Source organism: Haemaphysalis longicornis, unplaced genomic scaffold (assembly GCF_048455015.1).
Source record: "Haemaphysalis longicornis isolate Haplotype H1 unplaced genomic scaffold, Haemaphysalis longicornis Haplotype H1 scaffold_7, whole genome shotgun sequence".
Lineage (NCBI taxonomy): Eukaryota > Metazoa > Arthropoda > Arachnida > Ixodida > Ixodidae > Haemaphysalis > Haemaphysalis longicornis.
In genome coordinates this window covers 169830994-169849765 of record NW_027526422.1, presented here as the reverse complement: position 1 = coordinate 169849765, position 18772 = coordinate 169830994, and positions in this window count along the sequence as shown.

Here is an 18772-nt window from a genome sequence, read left to right as displayed (position 1 = left end):
CGCCTGAGCACAATCCCAGTGTTGGCCAGGTGGTTGTCTCAGGTAATATGCACAAGGACACTGTGGTTTATCACCCAGGCTTTCAGGCAAATCACAGATCCATCATTCTCTATCAAATGGTAATTTTTATCACTGTGAATACCGTGTATTTGTGTTGATATGTGACAACAAAGCAGAACAACAATGATGTGCATATTTATGAACAAAGCTGCTGATAATGCTTATAATGCCGAGGAATGTGGAGAAATATTTCCGCGATCATTCAAAAGGCCCAAAGATGGGCTATGCGACAACTTGTCCGCGTTGGAAACTTTGTTTTGCAGATAATTTTCTCGTAGAATTTCTTCACCGTTAGCGGTGTTATAGTTGCACTTGAATAAATCTGAAAGAAATAAAACAAAAACAACCGTTTTCCACAGTTCGTGTGATGGGGAGAAAAAGGCTGCTCTTATATCTCTCTTACATTTTATGCAGCTCACAAGTATCATTGAGTTCATTGAGTTCACTGTGAGCTAGCCATTGCTCATGTCTCGTCAGCTACGCTATCTAGCGTACGCACCTAAATACTACGCCAAAGCTATTCAAAAGCCAGTTTCCAAAAGTTAACTGTGACTGTTTAAAACGAAACACTCACAACAACATGAGTGATAACCTCTTTATGAACAGTGCACCTTAACAAGAACTACAATTACGGAATCATTTGCGGCTTCCCTAAGCACGGCTTGGTAGCAAGGGATGAGATTTAGATTTCTGCAGTCAGCCTACGCGGTAAAATTTCAATGTTTAGTTACATTTGTTGGGTCAATACGGTAATCAACTGAAAGAATAGTGGGACCGTCCGTCTATTTTCAATTTCCGCAAGAGGGCATATCTCTAAAAGAATGTGGAATTTAAACATTTATAACATCTATTATGTTCAGGAAATAAACAGCAAAATTTATTATTGCCTGGCCGGAGTGATGCGCGGGTAATTGTACAGCGTGCGTGCCATGCACTGCCTTCCTTCGATATAAAATAAAATACCTGATTTTGAGATTTGTTGATTTCCCACCAACAATGATCTAGCCCATTTGTTTCGACTCGAAGTGTTCAGTTGCCATGGAGTTTTTCCGAACACGCCTCCTCGCTTCTTCTCTACGCCACCAGTAGGCGAGTGGAAGCTTCAGGTTTGGACGTCACTTTCATCTTTTTCATCAGTACTGTGAGCGCTGGCGCCTCGTTTTCCAAGCAGCCTTTTTTGCCTGAGTGTGGTGTGACCGGTAATTCTCGCACTGAAAGGGTTTTCAAAGAGACAGGGACCACGCTTAAATGTAGAAAGGGATTTAGCTATCCGAACAATTTATGAATGACTAAAGGGTTATTAGAAAGCATGCGGAAAAAGGAAAATTTGTACAAAAAAAACCTAAAGACAGCCCTTTAATTCTAGTTTAGCGAAGCGATATAAGAAATACTGCTGCCTCCTAAACATCTTGTTAAAACAGGCTAAAAAACGTTATTATGAAAATGAATTTGCTAAACACCATAACAAGCAAAAAAATCAATGGAATCTTTTGAATACCTTCCTTAATACAACTGCAGCTAACGCCTCTATATCAACAATTACATGCAATGGAGTAAGCCTGGTGGAACTACCTCGTATTGCTGGTGCCTTTTGCGAATATTTTTCATCCGTTTATCACAATACCCCTCAGCCCTTAAATGCGCAACTTCGTTTGCCCCGTGCTTCCCAATCTTTCTTTTTGTTGCCGGTTACACCAGAAGAAGTGCTCGCTACGCTTGGCCCGCTGAAAAATACCAGCCCAGGTCTAGATAACATTTCTCTTCGCCATTTGAAGTTAGTTGCTGATTTAATCATAAATACTCTTAGCCATATAATAAATCTTGTCTTCAGGTCTGGTACTTTTTCATCTTTTCTAAAGAAAGCTAAAATAATACCTGTTTTCAAAAGAGGTGACCGGCTACTGATATCTAATTACCGCCCAATTTCCATTCTCTCTTGTCTCAGTTAACTAATTGAACAGATATTTTCCAAACGTCTGAACAGTTACCTCAATAAATTGAATCTACTGAATCCATTTCAATTCGGTTTTCGGTCTGGACGTTCCACCAACCTAGCATTGCTTTCACTAACAGGCTTCATTAAAAAATCAATTGATGCTGGAAATTTTGTGGGTTCAGTCTTTCTAGATATTTCTAAGGCGTATATACGATTAATCATACTATCGTGTTTAAGAAATTAGAAGCTTATGGCATAACCGGTCCACCACTAACATTTTTGAAAAGCTATTTACTTAACCGACAATATACCGTATAGGTGACTGACACTTTTTCTGAAACAAGAACATTTAACCAAGGTGTACCTCAGGGATCTATTCTCGGTCCTTTTCTTTTCATATGGTACATTGACGATCTTCCGTATTGTCTTAATTCTTCTCACTGCGTCTTGTATGCGGACGATACAACCATTTCTTTATCTAATAAATCGATAATTTGCCTTACCGCTAACTTGAATGCAGTACTTAATAACGTTGTAAAATGGTGCCGCGTCAACTATTTAGTTATTAACCCGGAAAAAACTAAATTTGTGGTCTTTAGATCTCATCAGAAAACCATCGGTTTTCTTCGCGAAAACATCTTGGGTCTCATTTAATCACATCTTGCGACCACGTTACATTTCTTGGCATTCACCTCGACCCGCACCTTACATTTAGTTCCCACTTTTTTTATTTAAAGCAAAAAACATCTTTTGGGATTCGAGCTTTAATTAAGGCTCGTCGCTTTTTCTCTCACCTAGCCGTGTTGTCTTTATATTTTGCTGTTGTTCACAGTCATTTTCATGATGGTATTGTTTCATGGGGCAACGCTTACTCCTCTCACGTTTCATCTGTTCAACATATACAAAAGCAGCGTATTCGCATTATAACATTCAGTCCATGTCGTTCCTCCGCCTCTGGACTTCTACATCAGAATAATATACTATCAATTAATGGGCTGTTTCAATATAACTTAGGTATTCTTTTTTACAAATTATTGCACTGTAACCTGTCTTATGATCTTTTGGATGTTAGTGTTTTACGCAGTAAAAGCGTAACGAGGTTTTCAAGTAATAACAATTTGTTACTACCACCTGTTCATACTAATTACGGCAAGAAAACTATTTGTTTTTCAGCTGTGAAATTTTGAAATAATTTGCCTACGGCTGTCAAATCATCCCCATTCCTTGGTTGCTTTAAAAAAACCTTAGAGGATTTCTGTTGCTGTAATTAGGATCTTGTTCTGTTTTATTCTTTCGTTATACCCAAGGTTCTCATGTGCCTTCGCTTCCTTTGTGTCCGTTACGAACTCATTTTTGTTTACTTTTTATATATCTACAATTATAGCTACCTTTCCGAATGCATGTACATAAAATGCTAATTTTGTGTGTGTTTTATACTGCATATTGATTTGTTTGGGCTCTTTCGCCCATTTGCTGCTTCTACACAATTCATTTGATGTATTTGTAATCGAGGGTCCCCTTTCAGTCAGTTGACTCTGGGACCCTCGTCTGCATACTAAGATGTTTGTAATTCTTTTTTGTAATAAACTTTCTCTTTCAAAAAAAAAAACCGGATAAAGTTATCTCTAGTCCTAGGATACTGTGATCAGTTGGCGCGTTGCACTATAACGTTTCTTCACCCGTCTCATTACGTGTACCGAAGCGGCTTTAAATGTCAGTGTGCAGTCATGATTAGCAAGATTGTTGAAAGTTTACACTCCGATGACTAATTGTTGTTTAGAAAATATATTTTCTGATTTGGTTGTGGGAAAGGGGTCGCAAAAATAGCACATACAGTCATTGCATCTGTGGCAGCAACCAGTGGCCTAATCAGCGCGAAATTTTAAAAAATCCAGAGTTACGCCTCTACACTCCTCACGCACGCAAAAAATACAGTGGTCATTACCACACTAGACCATAAAGACGAATCCGTTGTTTATAACGTTGTACGTGGACGCTACGATACCTTGTAGTCGTTTGCAGACAGCAAAACATACTCACGGTATTGTAAATGACAGCAATCCCAATGTGTAAATACAACAATGAAGTAAAGAAAATGGGAAACGGCCTCATGCACATACCACCATTCTGGATAAGAACAGGACGCAATCCTGGAAGAACAGGACAGAAAAAATAACTGGATTAGAACTACCTTGGTGCCTGTACTACGACTGCGGACAGGAACTAGACATGGTAGATATGCAAGTACCAAAATCACAGACAAGAACTAGGTGCCTGCATGGTGCGAGCACAAAATAATATGTCGCAAATAGACAGCTGTTCATTAAATGCACGGTGCAATTGCTGCGGTCAGGGTGCAAGAGTAGTACCCTGGTGGTCACATTGGCAACGAGGCGCCGAAACGCAAACGAAGCACAAAATATTTTTGTTTGTCATAGTAGTTTCTGTACAGCCTTTTCGCTTTTTTCAGGCAGCTAAAACATTACAACGCATTGAACACTATCCCTATTTCGCTGCAAGTTGTACGAGGCTCGTTTTACGCGGGTCATAACACCGTCAACTGCAATCTTACAAAGTACGGCCGTAACAATGCCAATTATGGCATGCAGTAGTAGTGCAATACACAACCCATAAACGTTATTTAGGCATGATCATGACAAACATAAATAATAAATACTACCTGACACCTAAGCAGGCATGAATTTTATATAGAATATAAGCGAAGTGGCGTCTGTGTTTGATTTGCATCCAGGTATTTGAAGGCGGGAACCCGATTCCCATATTGCGGATTTTTATAAGACGTAGCGACTATCTGGAGAGACTATGCAGCGTGGGAAGCGTATGCGACGTCATCTTTCCTGAGGTCGCTGTCTCAGTATTCAAGGCTGAGGATCATGAGCATGGCCGCACCCAGTTCTGCCGTCAGATTTGGCGTATCGGCCATCCACAAGTCAGTGTATGTGTAGCGCACAAAGAGACTTGCGAATGGTGACGCCGACTCACTACTAAGCCAACATTCAGGAGACAATACGAACGAGTGGTAGGGACCTTTACCTTTCCAACACGGCACTTAAACGCATATTGGTGAGTACAATGACGTACAAATGCCGTGTTCAAACAACCCTCTAAACGACCTGTCAGAACCAGTACAGAAAAACTGAAGCAAAAAGATTTTGCTAAGTTCATTAACTTGCCAAGACAGGATCCACGAGAAGCGAGTGTATCCTCGGGCAAGAGTGAACGCCATACATTTACAATGTAAATTATTGCAAACATTGCATTGCACTACCTGGTTTGGCACAATCCGGCAATTTGAAATAGTTGAATGCATGCACTTCCGCTGTGGGGAAGCTTGTGAGAGATTATGCCCGGCCTCTGAACATGCCTTAATAATGCTACAAAACGTCATCAGTACTAGGAGCTATGTGGAGAGAAAAATGAGCAAGGCAGAGCTGGAATAATTGTCACTTCCTTTCCCACATAAGAAATACAACTTTCAAAACTACCGAGGTCTCACATGCTCCTAGAAAGAAGAGCGTGCAGGGAGCAGTTTAATCTGTGGAAGAAACTGCACTAAAGCTGTATGTCCTATTGACCACACAAAGAACCGTTTCCAGCTGGAATCTGCTTTATCGCTTCGCTGTAGCTACCAGTACTCCTGAGGCAACATATCTGCTCTGAATATTACAGTCAAAGGGAAACTGCAAGAGCTCAAAGATATTTACATCAAATTTCTTACTACGAAACTACTAAACATATTTCATTCCATAATCGCCTAACATATCAGGTTACGTGTAACAGAAGCCAGAAAAATTGCCTACAAAGCCCGGCCTTTTCGAAACAATTTCCCCTGCACGAAGGCTTCGCGACGCTGACACGAACAAAAAATTAGGCAGTGTTGCACCGAAGAAGCTTACTGCATCGTTGCATCCGTTGCATGCGAAGCCACCCCACTGTATCCTTAAAAGTGATTGTCTATTAAGAACACCCAATTACCTAAAAAATGTTCACAAATTTCGCCTATGTTATACGGAGGGCGACCCATCGAATGTCAGAAAAAAGGTTGCCCCAGTTCGGACAAAGTGGCGGAGATGAAGCTTTTCTGATAGGTCGGTATTACTCCAGAATAATGTTTCTTCCAAAAAACCCATCACCCCACACTGAGACCGTTTCGAGCGGATTAGCAATATCGGCTGCGTCAAAAGCGAGTGTTGAGCACATCTTGCTAACTGAAGTTTCCAGTATTAATCCTGGTGCTGAGAAGAAGATTCTTGAAAGTTCCTGATTGTGGCCAGACATTTAGGTGCAGAGCACTTTAGGTGCTCGCCTTATCGTCCTAGCGCGCTCGCTGGAACCAAGCATATCGCCACGGCGTTACGCTGTAGCCTGTCGAGGTCCCATCGCCGCGGCGTAACCCAGAGGCTTTGAAAGCCAAGCGGCTATGCCAGGATATACGTAGCATTAGCTAAGGTTCAGCTGGTTATTTTTAGATTTCCTGGTTGTCTAGGATTAGCTGATTATCATGCTTACTAAGGCATATCATCCAATCGAATCCAATTCCATCCTATCCTATCCTATCTTACCCTATCCTCGCGCTTGTGCAGCACGGCTCTCCAGGAGCTACGCGAAACTGGTCAACCTCAGCCAGTGAAGCCAATCCAATAAACCCAATCGAAGTAACGCTGTTGTTCGCGTCGTACCGGATCAGTAAGCGGATAACGGCGGGTCAGCCCATTATGGCGAATCACTGCTCTGCACTTGCGGCATCTTTCACATGGAGTAGGGCGGCTTTAATATTTTTTGATGGCGTCCGCACCTTTTTCTTTAACGAGAGACTATAGCAGAAAACCTCTTATTCGCCTTCTTGTAACCTGAAAAAGAAATGGGCAGCATTTCATTCCGCGCGACTTTTAAGCGCACAGCCGCAATGTACTTCCTTCTCGTCCTAATTGGCAGCCAGAGGTTCTGCGCTTATGACCTGTGATATGATGCTTGCATCTGAAAGAACACCACACACACACCACTCTGCTCGCTTGTTCATTCACCGAACTCACATAGGATGCATCTTCCAAAACGCCCGCCATGGAGCATTTAGATTGGTTTTACCCTATTTTGCCTTCTGCGTTCAACGCAGGCTCGCGTGTAGGCACGGGATGGGTTTCTCTGGCCCTGTGACAGGCGCCAAGGCAGCGGCGCAATGGACAGGAGTTCGAATTACCCTTGGCTGAACGTAATGGGGTAGAAATTGACAAGCTTCTTTATAGAAACACTACTACGGGATCTTGGATAGACCCAATTATTCATACTGTCCGAATTATCCATACGTTCCAACACAATCTCCCACTGCATTTAAATGCATATGCAGCAGCAGCTCCACCGGCAACGATGAATCGAGTGCCACCACACGCGTGGGGGCCCCAGCGACTTGGTGCTACATATAGCGTGTCTGCACGAGCGCAATAAAATACGGGGTCTCACTCAAATCTGAGAAAAATAGAATCTCCTTCGCCTCGCCGACGAACGGTCGTTCTGCCTGAGGCTCCTTTCTTTCGCCTTGACATAGCGCCCTACAACTGGTGGCCCTCCGCAACACCACCCAGAAACATATGTAGAGCCATGTCTTTTGACAACCAGGTCTCAACCCGGTGTTTCGTTGACACTCATGACCAAGGCGTAAGGTTCAGTAGTCGGAGCTGTCCATCAGAAGCGCATTGGATACCCCAGCAGTGCAGCATCGGCGAGGGCGCTTTTGATGGTCCAAAGAAACTTTCAGCTGCAGCGCCGAAATCAAGCGGCGTGGATGAGCGTTTGGTGCAGAGCAGGCTCTTCGCAAGGTTAGATCAACGTGGCACTGTTCCTAATTATGCGGCGGTAGAAATGTACCAGCTCTGGGAACTGGCGGAGCTTTGACACCGACACTAGCTTGGGAAAGTCGATGATTTTCTTAACCTTGTCGGGAAGCGGACGAATACCAGTAGCGTCCAAACGATGACAAAGTAAATCCAGAGCAGTGGCACCAAAGTCGCTTTTCGAGAGATTGATGACAGTACCACGAGCAGCGAGATGCTCGAAGAGAAGGCGGAGATGCTTCCGACTGTCTTCAAGGGATGTGCTGGCCACTAAAGTGTCATCAACGTAAGCGTAGGCGAATGGGAGCTGTCGTGTAACGGCATCAATGAAACGCTGGAATGTTTGTGAAGCGTTGTTGAGTCCAAAAGGCATGCCCAGAAATTAGAACAGTTCGTATGGGATAGCCATGGATGTTTTGTGGATGTCGTCTTTGGGGACGTTCTTGATATCTTTCACGGTCTTGATGCTCAAAGATTGGTACTCGCTGCAGGGGCGGCAGTCACCAGTTTTCTGTGGCACCATGTGCAGTGGTGATACGTGACTACTGAATGATAGACGGATGACGCCCAGTTTCCTTATGTTTGAACTCCGCTCGGGTGACATTGAACTTCTCGGGCGTGAGTCGCCGTGATCAAAAGAAAAAGGGAGCGCCATTGGTGCAATGTGTTGCCAGACGTCATGACGAATAGGCCGTGTCCACTCCGGTAGTGACGTTACGGTTGGGAAGACACGCAGCGAAAGGGCGAGCGGTTCACCGCCAACTGTAGCTCAGGATGGTGCTACCATTAGGAGCTGCCTCCACAGATATACTTGGCACTGAGAGGAGCGAAAAAGCATCTAGTATTCCCTGCCGCTTAAGTCCAACGAGAAGGCCGCGTTTTGCGAAAAAATATCCTCAGTTGCAGTGGAGCCGCCGAGGCTTATGCGGGTTTCAGGCGCTCATTTGCCGCGTTGTCTTGGGATCCGTTGATGTCCAGTGCGAATGTGGACGAATGACGATGAGCACCAGGGTATGCATGAAAGTGATGTGGCCGTAGTACTCCTTGAATGGGTCTGTGGCGCACGAAAGCATGCGTGCCTGCTTTATTGTCTGGGAGCATGTAAGCCGTTTGGTGCTTGTCAAAGTGTGAGAATGGGGGCGGCTGTGCCAAAGCACCTTTCCTAGTTGATCTACGAAGTCCCTGGCATGGACAGGGTTCGAAGAGTCGTCGATCAAGTCCACTGGCAAAGGCAGTAATCTGCTATAGACGAGCTCAGGAGACGTGCATGCATATCGAATTACCAAGAGCGTCACACGTTGTCCTTGAACTCCGTTGGGCGGCCGTGTGCAGGTGGTGGAGTCTTGAGGTGTTGAGGTGTCGATAAAAACGCACTCTGAGGTCGTTCGACCAAACACACTCTACCACACTATACAAAACACACACTATACTACACACACTAAAAACACTATACCAAACACACTACATCGCCACCAAACACACTATACTATTTTTTTCGAAGCGAAAGACTACGGCTGAGACACGATGTAGTGTGTTTGGTTGCGAACTGCTAGTCATGTACCTCGCTGTTTGTCACTTTAAACACTACCATGAAGGACGCAAGTTCACAATATTCACCGATCACAAGTAGCTGAGGGGCGCCTTAAGCCGCCCTGAAACCCTGCAAACTCCACTGGAAGTGCCTCAACTTGAATACCTCTGGGAGTTTACGTCGGACCTTGAGCACGTCCGTGGCACGGCCAATTCCCCCGCAGATACTTTGAGTCGCATGGACAATGTAAATGCTGTTTCTCCAAGAACGCAGGAAGACCTACAGACCTGCTCGATGTCCATGAACTAGCTGCGGCGCCAGCAAACGAGAGCGAGCTCTGCCGTCTTCCTGTAGCACATACAGCACTCAAGCTTGAAGGCATACCGTTTCGTGGTGCGACAATCCTCTGCAACATACATACGGGTGTCCCGCGACCCTTCCTTCCTTCATCACGTCGTCGCCGCTTGTTTGCACCATCCACTACATGGCCTTCCCGCAATTTGGGTATCTCAGAAACTCATTGCGCTCTGCTACGTTTGGCACCGTATGAATGCTGACATTCGTGACTGGGGACTGGCTTGCACACCGCGCCACAGGTCAAAAGTCAAACGGGATTCTATGGCACCTGCCAAACCATTCCTTAGGCCCGATGAACGCTTCTTCGTCGTTCACATTGACCTAATCGCTCCCTACCACCTCGAAAAGGTTACCTGTACATCCTGAACTTTGGTGACCGGTTTACACGTTGACTCAAAGCCAGCCGTCCTCCCGACATCACGACCTCCGCGATAAGTGCAGCATGTTTCTACCTGGGCGTCGCGCTACGGATGCCCTTCGGCGGTCATCACAGACCGCGGTGGGCAGTTTGAGTCGTCCTTGGTTACTAAACTACTGCATCTCGGCATGACTTGTCTGCGAGCAGCTGCACACCATCCCCATGCGAACGGCCTCGTACAGCGTTTTTATCGACACCTCAATAGCTCAAGGCTTCGCAACCTGCACAAGGCTGCCCAACGGTGTTGAAGGACTACCTGTGGCGCTCTTGGTGATTCGGTATGCATGCGCGTATGCTGAGCTCGTCTATAGCAGATCTTTGCCTTTGCCAGTGGCCTTGTTCGACGACTCTACGCACCCTGTCCCTGCCAGCGACTACAAAAACCAACTACGGAATGTGCTTCGGCACTGCCGCCCTTATTCTGACGCTTTGACAAGCCCCACACGGTTTCATGATCCCTGTCATTAAAGCAGGCACGCATACTTTTGTGCGCCACACACACGTTCGAGGAGCACTACGACCCCATCACCTTCGTGGATACCCTGTAGCTCATCGTCGCTCATCCACATTCGTACTAGACATGAACGGCTCCCAAGACACCGCGGTAAATGAGCGCCCTATATCCGCACAAACCTCGGCGTGTCCACTGCAACTGCGAATAGTTTTTTCGCTCGTCACTCTCATCCTCTCTTGGGAGGGAGCCCTGTAGCAGAAGCTCCAGTGGCAACGCTTGATCAAACGCCGCCCTTCGCGGGGCAGCCCGAGTGACATGGCGTGACATTTGGCGCGGCCGCGCAAGCGTACGCAGACACGGATTCTGGTTCAGTTCCGACAAAAATAGAATCTCCTTCGCCTTGCCGAAGAACCACTGTCCTGCCCGAGGCTCCTTTCTTTCGCCGGGACATGCCTCCCTACCCATGTAATTCCGCAAAAAACAGCCTTTGCGTCAGTTACACGAAACAGCAAAAGTAAAACTTTATAAAAATAATTGAGTTTCAGGGTCGGAAGTGCTTATGAGAAGAAAAATAATCAGTGTAGGTGGCCTGTGCTTCTGTACATATGCACAGGATTCAAATGATTGCATATTCGTACATGCTACGTGGTGCTTACGATGAACGGCACGCCCCAACTTTACTGGTTTTTGTGGCATGCCTAAAACAAACCTAAGCATTCAGATTGACTTATCCAAAAGATTCCATTTCATAAAATTGCATCTGCTTCATGTTATACTCCTTGTAACAAGTGCTATACCTTCCGTGGTCTGGGAAAAACGACTTGGCGAAAATTTACCACTAATTGTGTGGAAAAGAGACGAGCCCGCAAACACCGTTCCTGTGACTCTGTAACATGCTTATCATAATAACATGCTTATCATAATGATTGATGATGGTCACGAAGGATGCGAGGCGTCATCTTTTTGAGCATTCTCCCCTGCGCGAAAATGGAAACAAGTTTTTCGGCGTGTTCGGAGTCCACTGAGAGAAAGCAGTACATTTGGCAGGCAACCGCAGTTCATGTCCATAGAAGCAGGTAGTGTCAGGGTATCGTCATTGGTGCTTCCACAGATGATAACAGTTCTTCTTACTCCGCCGAAGCATAGAAATATTGCCTTGTGGAGCAGCCGCGGAACGTTTTGCGGAGGGGGGAATTCTGCTACCGATGAGTTAAACCTTGCTTGTTGGTCAAAACCCCTTGTCCGCCAGCTGGCCTTTTGGCTCTCGCAGACATTTGCTTCCTTCGTTTGGTCTTCTGTTTTGAAGAATTCTGAATTCAAAGGCACTAATTTTCTTTTTCTGTTTCGATTTACCCGCTCAATCGGCTTTTACCCGCTCACCATTCTTCTTCCGTTTTACCTAGACAGTCCGCATTTTCTCTTGCACTTGCATCTTGATTGGATCCCGTGGTGAGGGAAACCAGCACTAAAATTATTTTCCTTCAACGCAGTGGGTTTTTTTCTGATTGTCTGGTAACACTTCAAGTGCTTCACGTCGTAAAATAATTAAGGAACCTAAAACATCTGCCCAAAACCCGGAAACGTGCTACTTTTTACCGCTTTCTCTTCAGATTCATTGATTTTTTATGACAGTTCTCGTTGTCTTGCACTTTTTCTGGCAGCACAGCAAGTCCGATTCTTGACCAGCCAGCCTACAGGTGTACTTCGGAGTGCTCGGATATCGGCAACGAGTTGGTCAGCGTTAGAAGGTGGCGTAGAGACTACAGACTGCATTTTTCGCAGGTAAACCCGCTATGTTTACAATTGATTTGAGTGTCTCTTCAAACCCTCTTTTTTGCCAGTAAAATGTTACCTATTTTCTACGCCCCCCTTTCTGGATGTTTTCAAACAGTCATCCTTTTATTCTTTCTCCAGCGCAGCTATGTGAAACTACGTCGAAACAGCAACCTATTCAACCAGAACTGAAGAGGACCTACCCTTGCAGCGGAGTTAAAAACTTGTTGCAAAAATGTAAGCGCTAAGTGGGAGCAAATGCTTCTGTTTATTATGGTGGTGCGTGAAATATCTAAAATATTGATCTGTCTTATTTGAATGCAACATACTGGCTTTGTGGGACCTGCACGATATGGCACAGGCTCTTCTTGCCAGCCAGACAAAGAAACGTTTTGTCTCTTCCCTACTGCCACTTCAAACATGAGAAGAACTTGCTTTACATAGCAGCAAAGCACTTGCAAACACTGCACTCCTGTAGATATCACGCAGATCTTCGAAATAAAAGCGAGGGAAAAATATCACGCGTACATCCCTTCAGTGCCCAAGAAACCGTCGTGAGAGGCAAGTTACATTACGGAACGTTGCAAAGTGGCTACATCTGTACACTTTCAAGTAATGTTATATGTTAGAAGGACAAGGGTCCACCCTTGGAAAGAACACATGGTTGCGGCTTTTGAGTTTTTTAAACTTTGTGGAAGTATTAGGTTTTTAACTCGCATATTTAGTTTTTAGAGATTCACACGGATTTTTTTATATGTGACTCTCAAGAAACATGCTCACAAACTTCAGGCATGTATGCTAGAGAGCAACGCGAAAAAAAATGGTTCGAACAATCTATCGTGATCACAAGCTCGAATATTGAATCAGGGTGCAATACCCTGTTGAAGAACAACCTAGCTAAAAAACCTAATACTAAGTTACTTTGTAAATGCACTGCGTCCCGCTCAAACTCACTGTACCATCAATGTAACATAGATCTTATGGAGAGGGAACGCTCGAAGAAGGCCGATAGCTGTATGAAGTGGCAAGGTGGAAAATACAGAATGGACAAATGCATTCAGACCGAGTGAACTGGGGCAGTTGGAAGTATTTGGTAGTGCTACGTTCCGCAGTAGAAATATTGCATGGCGTGGATGCTACCAAGGTAAGCTTATTAAGCAAATACGGCAACGGTTGCACACGATGTTGTGCTATCACCTGACAATATTACGAATTTTTTTGCTATAAATCAGCATTTCTCTTTTGGTAAGCTACCACCGCAAACCTTTTAAGGGTAATATTTTTTTGCAGTTTCCCTAACCTCAATAAAGGACAACATTTCTAACAGCGAAGAAAATTGTCAAGAAGAGAGTCTGGAAGACGGAGTTTTTAAGGTTCGAAAATATTTTTCCTGGGTTGCTCAGCACGTTCGTCCGCGTTTTTGCCGACACTCGAGTGCACGATCGGTAATGTTAAGCAGCGTAATTAAAACCTACCAAGTTATAATTATGCTGCTTTTTTGTGCCACATTTTGCTGTGACTTGATAAATACTATAGAGGGTATTCATGATTGTAATAGATGTCATTCAGTGTTGATAGATAGTCCTGTACTTTGGCTGAAATCATGGTTGGCGATGCACAGCGACCTTGTATACATGAACTGTGGGCATTGCTCTGAACACACTGGGAATGCGCTCATGCGTAATGTGGCGTGGAAATACGTGCGTTATACGCACCTAGAAGATGTTTTTAGTAAAGTTGTTTTGAACAATATCCACTTCAACACGAGAACAGTTCTAGTGGCTGGAACCGTATATAACGACAGCAATGAGTGTACTTCTGCGGTGTCGCAGGCTCGCCGCTGGTACCTTGTCGATGCAGTCATTATAAACTATGAAAACTACCGATCTGGGCGAATTCAGTGTCTCGTTGCATATCGGGGAAATACATCGGCTGGTACTGTAGTGTCAGTCTTGCCACAGATGAATTTTGACGAATTCGTAAATGAAAAAGGTGACCACGCATGTGCAGGTTCTCAGAAATGCGCCTCTGTCTACTGTATGCGCCAAGGCAAATGGAAGTCATCACTCGGTGGCTGTGAAATACAGATTGGCTGTATGCGCCATATCCCGTTGGACGAATCTTCGTGCCACGATAAACAGTATGAAGTTCTAATAACCTCATTGCGCGCTTTCAATGCAACAATAAGTTTGAAATTTTATACTGATTACTACTCTGTAGCACGAGATTTTCAGAATCGGCAGGTCGACATTCTGCTGGAGCAGACAGGGCTAGACGAGATCATATTTCGCCAATATGCTTTTCCAAAAATATACGCCTACCAACATGAAACTTTCTATGCGTGGATGGGCGAGCAAGAAGAATCGTTTTTCTCCACCCTAACGCACTCTAAAGCAGTCATTGCGTTTCTCTTGTTTTCATTTGTGCTTTGCTGGGTGGTTTTATGCTTAGGAGAGATTTTACAATTCGGTTGGAACTACAACGGCAGCTTGCTCATAGAGTTTGGGACAATCCTGGCTGGGTCATTTCTGGCGACTACGGTACTCATCCCACGCAACGTCACTGGCAGTAAAAGAAGTTGGTTCAGGACATCCCAAATGACTGTGATAGTTGTTTGGCTGTTGGGAATATTCCCAATGTCTTTTTATCTCCGCGGTGAAGTCACCTCGCGACTCACGGTCAGACTTCCTCCAAACCCCATTGACACTATTGAAGAACTCGAAGGGGCTTTGGATGCAGGTTCACTTACTCCTTGCATGGTTAGAGGTAAATCACTTGAGTTCCTATCGAGCACCAGGGAAGAATACCGCTACCGAACCCACGGTCTTTATAAGAAACTTAAGATGGCTTTTCAGACGAAAACCACCGGCATAGATTTTAAGCACACTAATCCTCTGCAGTGCATTCGTTCTTGTGCTACCAAGCCAGGCTACGCTTGCATCATGTTGGAACACGAAGACTGCCCCCAACACATTGCAACAGGCGGCTATGTTAAGTCTCGAGAAGCGCTCAGACTTTATCTTTCATTTTCCACACTAAGAAAAGATTTTGCGCTGGCGAAAACCTATGACGCTATTGAGGAGAGAATATTTGAGACTGCCCTTAACCCTTACGCGTTCAACAGTCGCAGACGGTGTTACCATCGGTTGATGAGCAGTGGCACTGACTTTACGGGAAGGCACCACGAGAATTACGAGCAAGCACCGCAGTTTTTGCAGCTGTCGATGTTTTTCGCTATTTTCTCCGCTTTACTTGCGTTTACGAGCCTTGTATTCGCTGTGGAGGTTGTAATCGGATCCAACCAAGGAAACCAAGTGCGCTGTGAAAACAATATTCATTCTGATGATTAACGCACCGACACTAAACAGGCAATAAGACGCGAGGGTGCGGAAGGCTCCGAATAAATTTGACCACCTGGGGATATTTAAAGTGCCCCCAAAATCTCGAACACGGTGGCGTTTTCGCTTGCCGCCTTGATCAGAAAAGTTGGCGCCATGGCCGGTAATCAAAGCATTGTCATTGGTCTCAGCTGCACAACGCTTTTAGCCACTAAGCCACCACGGCGTGTGCCCCGCAAACAAACCATTCTGCTAATAAAACAAAAGTATTAACCCAAAAAATTACCACGTTTCTGCTTGTGTCACTGCAAATTTCGTCGAAAGACAGTAGTCACCGGCCGCCCCTACCTCCTGAATCCTAATCTCCCACTGCGTAGCTACCAGCGCGCTCTTCTCCTCTCCTCTTGCACCTCTGTGCTGAATAGAATGAAGGTTTCTTCAATGCAATTCAGTTTTCTCGCCTTCGTAGAGTGACGCGGTATCTATTTGTAGAGCACGTATCCCTTTTTATCCATAGTTTTATGTTCTTCCTCGAACAGCAGCAGCACAAATTATGTTCATTTGTGCTTGGTTGTAATCCGCACCTGCTAGACATTTTCCGCGCCATTCTGAACCCCGTCTTTTTCACTTTCTGATGTAATAACGTACCAACGTGTGTTTCTATATAAAGACCGCGGGTACTTAAATTCTGCCTCATATAGGCTTAACGAATTGCGACATCTATGACCAATGCAAGACGTTTCAGGAACTTCAATGGTTTCTACCTACATACACGTCTTTTGTTGAACAGAGTGACAGAGAGACCAAACCTATCTCGTTGTAGTAGTGTAGGAAAGACTACATAGTCCTTAAAATTCCTGATTGTAAGACTATTATGGAGTGAAGATGCAAGAATATTTATTGCTATGGTTTGTCGGCGTAAGTCTGCAACATGCAATGCCCGTCAAGACAACAGGGCTCCAGTTTGGGCTGATTCGTTACAGAAAGCAAGACATCCGCAGTCTTTAACGCTGTCTTTTTATTGTTTTCTCAGGGTAATAATTTTCACTGCTAAGCCGTAGAGACGCAGCAAGATTCTCGTTCGGCGTGATTATTTCAGTTCTGTCCGTCGCTCAGGTCGTTCCGATGTATTCGGGCTAATAGACAGCACAAAAGCACAAATTTAAATTTCCCCGGTAAAAGTTACGTCACTTTGTACGCTATGTGCATGCTCCCGTTTTATAATTGTTAAAAGGACAATAAAACAAAGATGCATTTAAAACAGCCGGTAGGCTTCACTGCATAATGGAGCAGGGGCAATTTAGGAAAACTTTCTTCGCAGCCCCGAACCCATGATTACGTTTTCACATATATTACGTTTCCGTCTAGCGATGTATTAGAAAAAGCTGCACAGCCGGTTGATGTATATTCGGATCCACACGCAGAATTCCCGATTCGCGCTATGAAGATAGACACAGAAAAACTTCAACGTGTGGGGCGCATAGTACGAATGGGGACTTGTAGCTTTAGCGATCTCGTGATTACCTTGGTTGCTCGGAAGACACTCTTTAAATTTCATACATTTGACGACGTGATCTAAAAAAGGCATCCCGCCACGTTTGTTTTAGTATAATTGATACCCATCCCTTACATGGCTGAATAGATGATGCTATATTTTTCACACTCGTGCACGCAACTCGCGACCACTTCTTGGCATATATTTTACATAGAATTTGGCTGGAAGCCTCTGCATTCTGCTGATTGCTTTTTGTAGAACGCTTCCCCTGGAATTCTCATCGTGCCGAACCAAATTATATTCACTGAATGTCGCTTTACTGTTGTTTCATCGAATCAAACTCGTTGCCAAGGGCCATGCAAATGATTTTCAAAGAATGTGGACATCCACAGGTTTGCCCGCGTTCTGTGCATAAATATGCTTGATCTCTTTTCATGGCTGCCTTTTGTCACTTTGCGCGTGCAACACTTCCAAGGTTTGATTAACGCCTGCATGTAAATTTTTGCAGCCAAAACAACCATCAATGATTTACTTAGTAACGCAGGTTAACACAAATGCTGTCGTACATGGAGCGGTAATCGGACCGCAATCTTCACATATTCAGGCCATTTTTAGGCCTCGAAAACTCATAGACATCGCATTAAACACATGTCACGTAGTACCATACCTTCAGGGCCTTACCTATCTGATCTGGTGCTGCGCATGAAGTTGATAGTTATTGTTGTTCATGCCCATTTTGCAAATGTGCAAGATCTATGTGTTGCGAATTTCACAAGCAAGCTTTCGCTTTCTTCTCTCGCTCGCACGTATGTAAGGTTCCTTGGAGGCATTTCAAAGTTATCTTGCGGAAACCGGCATACGTGACCTAAGTTGTACCTTCTGTTGCGTTATTTCTGGCCATTCTCTCCTGTACGTGTTTGTCGATGTATAAGTCACTCTTTACGCACGAGATTCAGATGTGAAACGCCACTTGCACAAACGTCGAAAGTGCTTCCTAATTTATTGGTGTCGTATACGCTTGCCATAGTCAGGTGCTGAAATATCTGTAGTAACACACGAGCCCCGTGGGCTGGTGCAAAGCGATAAAAAGATTTTGATTCCTCTATAGATGATTTCACCCTCAAAATAGCCTCAAGAGCTCTCTCGTGGAGCCTATTTTCGATTAGCGCGACGGGAGCACCGGAAGTGCAATTTGGACAGGCACTGCTTTCGTGAACCTTAGCTATGGCGTGTTTTTCTTGGTTCTACGTATTAGTAATGGCACGCAGGGTGTGATTGACATTAAGGTAGGCCACCACCTTCAAATTTTTTTTTATTTTAGTCAAAATATTGCCATTATATTTCTGATTGGTAAAGCTTATGCAGTTAGAAAATTTAAAATGTTAATATTGCTAAAAATATATAAGAAAAATTTATATAAATAAAAATATGCATATATATGCATGTTGCGCAAACAGTAATAACTACAAAATGGTAGGTGCGATTCAAACAAGCCTTCGCAGGAACGTCAGCAGGACAATAAACTCTGCAGCTAACTTCCGTGATCTTTACATCTTTAAGC